The following is a 5251-nucleotide window of genomic DNA, read 5'->3' as shown; positions in this document are numbered from 1 at the left end:
TTTGGACTTTATTTCCATGCTTTCAGGAAAACCCAGGTGATTTATAGATTGGAGGCTTTGGATTCTTGCAGAAGTTTTTTCAAAAGGTGACAGGACCTGTAGGAAGAGTCTTTGGAGGATGAGGAGGATATATGCATATAATGCCTTTGGAAGTTTGCAGGAGCATAAATATAATAGTGGCAAGGAATCTTTGGATCTTTAACTACCTGTTGCGTAACCTCTACCTGTAAAATTGGTAGAAACAATAATAAGAAAAAGAATTGCTCAGCATAAGGATGAACATAACTTGCAGGGGAAGAAGTAACATGGGTTTGTCAAATAAAAATCATGCCTCACCAACCTACTAGAATTCTTTGAGGAAGTCAGTGAGCAGGTGGATCAGGGTGATCCATTTGGCATAGTATATCTGGACTTCCAGAAAGCGTTTGATAAGCTCCTCCATCAGAGGCTCTTAATGAAGTTAGGTAAACATGGGATTACAGGGCACGTCCATTCATGGCTTAGAAAGTGGTTTAAAAATAGAAAACAAAGAGTGATTATAAATAGTTTTCATGATGGAAAGAAGTAAACCATGGGGTCTCTCAGTGGTCTGTATCGGGGCTAGTGCTGTTTAACATAAATAATTTGGGAAAGAGAGTAAGTAGCAAGGTGGCCAAATTTGGAGATGACACAAAATTATTTGAAGTGGTAAAGACCATAGCAAATTGCAAAGAACAACAGAAGGATCTGGCACTCTTGAGTAAATGGGCAACTAAATGGCAGATGAAATTCAATGTAGATAGGTGTAAAGTAGAGGTAAATTAATGTGCCTTCTGGCTGGGACCCCAGGACATCGTGTGCATGAGCACAGCTGCAGCATGCACATGGCCAGGAATGCAGCTGACAGCGTGAAGAGCAGTGCCTTGCAGGTAAGTCTATGGAGGAGAAGGGGTGTGGGGGTTGCCCTACAGTGAAGGAGGGAGTGGGGCAGGGGCTGGAGCTGGGGGTGCTGCCCAGGCAGGGTGCTGAATGGGACCCCGGGGCTAGGTCAGGGAGTGGGATGGAGCTGCGGGTGGCTCGTCCAGGGGGTGCAGAGGAGTGGGGAGGGGGATGGGTCCCCACAGCTGCACCCCCCCAGGGGATGTATGGGGGTCCATGTGACCGCCCCCCTGGATTTGTGCAAGGGGTAGATGTGGGCTGCCTGCTGTGTGCTCAGGGCCAGGGGCAGCACCAGCCTTTTCCCAGTGGCTATAGTCACCCTAAAATAAGCCCTAGCCCCTGCTTAACCACCCCCACCACGACTCACCCTGCACAGCATGAGCCTGCCCTACCCCTGCCTTCTCTGAGCCTAGCCCTGAGCCAGCCCCCCCATCAGGAAGAGGTTAGCACCACCCCGGCCCCAGGCTCACAGTGGGTAGCCTGCATCCACCCTCCACACAATCTGGGGGGGCACATCCCCCTCCATGCTTCCCCTGGAGGTGCATGCAGTGTCAGGGAGCTTCCCTCCCTCTCCCCCTCACCCTCTGTATGAGCTACTTGTTGCTCTGTCCTGCTCCCCGCCCTGGCCCTGGGGTCCGATTCACCAACTTGGCTGGGCAGTGCTCCCAGCCCCTGCCACTGCCCCACTCTCTTCCTCACTGTGAGGGGCCTCAATTTGCCTCCCCACACTCTTTCCCCTCCACAGTTTTACCTGCAGGGTACTGCTCTCCACACTGCCTGGCTGCATTCCTGTAAATCGGTTATTGGATTGGTATCAGTTGATATGGCTAGTTAATAATTGGCTATCAGCGTCAGCCAAGAAAATCTTTATTGGTGCACCCCTAGCGTAAAGTGATGCACATGGGCAAAAATAAGCCAAACCGTACCTACACTGTTACAGACTCTACATTAGTTATTACCACATACAAAAGAGATCTGGGAATCATTGTTGACAGTTCACTAAAAATGTCACTTCAGTGCTTACAAAATGTTAGGAATTATTAAGGGAATTGTAAACAAAACAGAAAGTATCATTATATACCTTTATAAATCCATGGTGCATTCACACCTTAAATACTGTGCCCAGTTTTGGTCTCCACACCTCAAAAATTATATAGAAGTAGTAGAGAAGGTACAGAGAAGAGCAACAAGGATCATTAGTGGTATGGAAGGACATTCCCCTTGAGGAGAAACTAAAGAGGCTAGGCCTATTCAGTTTAGAAAAGAGATGCTTGAGGGGGGACATGATAGGGGTTTACAAAATACTGAATGGTGAATAGAAAGTAAATAGAGATTTATTATTTACTATTTCTCACAATAAAATGAGTCATAAAATGAAACTTATAGGTAATAAGTTGAAAACTAACAAAAGGAAGTTATTTTTTTTCTCACAGTGTGTAATTAAAGTGTGGAACTCATTGACACAAGATGTTGTGGAAACTGACAGCGTAGCCAGATTCAAGAAGGGATTGGACAAATTCTTAGGGGAAGAGTATATCAGTAGTTATTGATCATGGGATTTAGGGGTACAGCCTCTGAATCAGAGCTTCCTAGAGCCTAAATGCTGGAGGGTGCCAGTGAGAGAGGAACACTGGAAAAAACCTTGGTCATACCCAGTTCATTCTCCCTTTCAGCATCCACACTCTGCCATTGTGTGTCAGGGTACTAGGCAAGGTGAACATATGGTCTGACCCAGCAAATAGCAGTTCTTGCTCTTATGTTCTCTTAAACATCTAGTATGAGTCGGAGCCAGAGACAGGCCCTTGAACTAGGTAGTTTTTCAGTATGGCAATTCATTTGTTCCTGTAGGGAAATGAAATTTGAACATGAAAATTTTCAGTCTAGATATTTTGAGCATGCCATGATGTTGCTTGAATCCAGAGAAGCAGCTATATAACTGACCTGATTATGTCCTTATAGTACAAGTACTACCCAACCTCAATAAGTAGGAGAAAAAGCTAGGCTCCACCCTAATGTAATCACTATCCTACTGGTTCCAAAAGTTCCTTTAAAGCAGATTGTGACAGGACTATCGAGGGACACTTGTCAGCCACTAATACTGCCCTGACTTATAATACAGCCTAATGGCCCTTATAAAAATACTATGTTAAAATACTTTTAAATATGCGACAGAATATCGCAGATATGGGACAGAAATTACACATAAGCCAGTATAAGTGATCAGAAACCAGCTCAAATCTATAACACAGTAGGGAAAGGCTAGGGGTTCACACCCCAAAATAAAAGCAGGAACAGGACTGGATGGTTCAGAGGCCCAGAGTGGGACCTAGACAGAGAATGACAATAGAGGGGCCCAGAAGCCTAGGCAAGGAGCAGAAGGGTCCAGAGGCCCAGCAAGGGGCTGAGGATGAGTGGGACCAGGGGGTCCAGCAGCCCAGCAAGGGGCCAGGAAAGAGTGGGACTGGTCCCCTAGCAAGGGGCCAGGAATAGTGAGGCCCAGTGAGAGGCCATGTGAGGGACCAATGGGTCTGGCAGCCCAGAGAGGGGTCAAGAATGAGACTAAGGTCCTGGCAGCCCAGAGAAGTGATGACTGAGAGGCCAAGAGGTCTGAGGACCTAGGAATGGGCCAAGTGAGGGACCAAGTGATCTGGCAGCCCAGAGAGTGGCTGAGTCAGGGACCGAGGGGCCAGGAGACTTGAGTGGGGCTGAGAGAGAGGCTGTGCAGTCTGAAGGCCCAGAAGAGCGTTGTGTGAGAGACAAAGGGTTTGGGGGCCCAGCAGAGGGCTGTGAGAGTGTAGACATGTGACAGAAAGAACATCCACAATGATGGCATCTGCGAGGCATGGGGCATGGTGTAGGTGTGGTACAGAGCCAAGCAATTATCCCATGAGGCAAAGGACCACAGTCACCAGGTAGTCATTAGAGCAAGACCAGGTCTGGAAAGCCATGGGGCAGCCTCCCTTTTGTAACCATAAAAGACATCAAGGCATGGCAGGAAAGTGAAAGGGACACTGTTCCCAGAGCAAGCAGGGCAAAATGGGAACGGTTTTGGACCTCCAGGGGCTTAAAACCACCCCTGGGGATGCCACCCTGCTCCAGAGCCTTCAGCATTTAGATGTTCAAACTTTCCTCTGCAACTGTGAATGCTAGAATGCTTGGTTTTTCAAAAAGGCATGCAAGCTCAAATCACCTGATTCCCAGGGCTGGAGTTTAAGTAAAGCATCAAATATTATGAAACTTCCAATAAAACTGTGGGAGTTGGCAATACTGCCAGGTTTGGGAGATTAAATGTGGCTTTCGACTGTACTGAAAATGAAACATTGTCTTTAAGAAAAGTGAGTCAAATTCCTCAATGATATTAGAATCAAAACTGAGATGTGGGACCTTTGTAATGTAGCAATAGCTGTAAATTTAAGAGTGTTTTGTTCTTTGAAACCTCTCTTCAAGATGGATCTCTATAAAAGATTGGATCTAGTAAATTTGAATTCTGATGCCTGAAAGAAACTTTGCCAGTTTTAGCAATCTGGATAACACTTGTTCAAAAGGCATTGCATATTTAAAGATTATACTTTTTCTTTAAGAGGAAAAACAAGTGAGGGATTTTATTAAACATGGTACCACTTGCAGGGTGCTAGTAATGACTGTTAGACATAGAAACTACAGTATTGATAAATTTTCCCAATTGACTACATGATTTAGGAGCTAAGGTCCTTTGGAACTTAGACTCTGGAACCAGTTAGGTATATTTGAAAAACGCATCCTATACCCATAATACTTTTAAATTCACTTGCCTTTCTACAGTGCCTATACTTCATACTTCTGTTCAACAACTTGTTTAATATAAAGCTACAGAATTGAGCAGTCCCAGCCAATATAGAAAACATCTTGAAATGGAAATAAGACATCTGTATTGTACACATTAGCTCTGTTTGAAGACTGAGAAATAGGTATGGCTTAATTATCATCTCTTAAACTATTGCATTTTCTTAAAATTAAAACATTATCTAAAGCAAGGGTTGGCAACATTCTTTGCTGGAGCGCCCAAAACACCCCATCCTCAACATGTGCCTCGACTTGGTGTGCCAGGGGAGCCACAGAGGCCTGATCCTTGTTGCTGGCGGGTGCATGGGTGCCTCCAGGCAGACAAGCCCCAAGCCCCTTCCTCACTGTGCATCCTGAGGTGTGCATGTAGCAGCCACCATGGAGCTGGTGCCAAGGCTCCAGAACCCAGTGCAGCTGTTTGCAGCCTCCTGGCTGCCTCCCAGGGCCAACCTGGGCTCTGGGAAGCTGCTGCCTGCCACATAGCCTGGGCTGTTTGCTGGGCTGACTTTGT

Source organism: Alligator mississippiensis, chromosome 3 (genome assembly GCF_030867095.1).
Source record: "Alligator mississippiensis isolate rAllMis1 chromosome 3, rAllMis1, whole genome shotgun sequence".
In the NCBI taxonomy this organism is placed as follows: domain Eukaryota; kingdom Metazoa; phylum Chordata; order Crocodylia; family Alligatoridae; genus Alligator; species Alligator mississippiensis.
Note: the sequence above shows the minus strand (reverse complement) of the source record.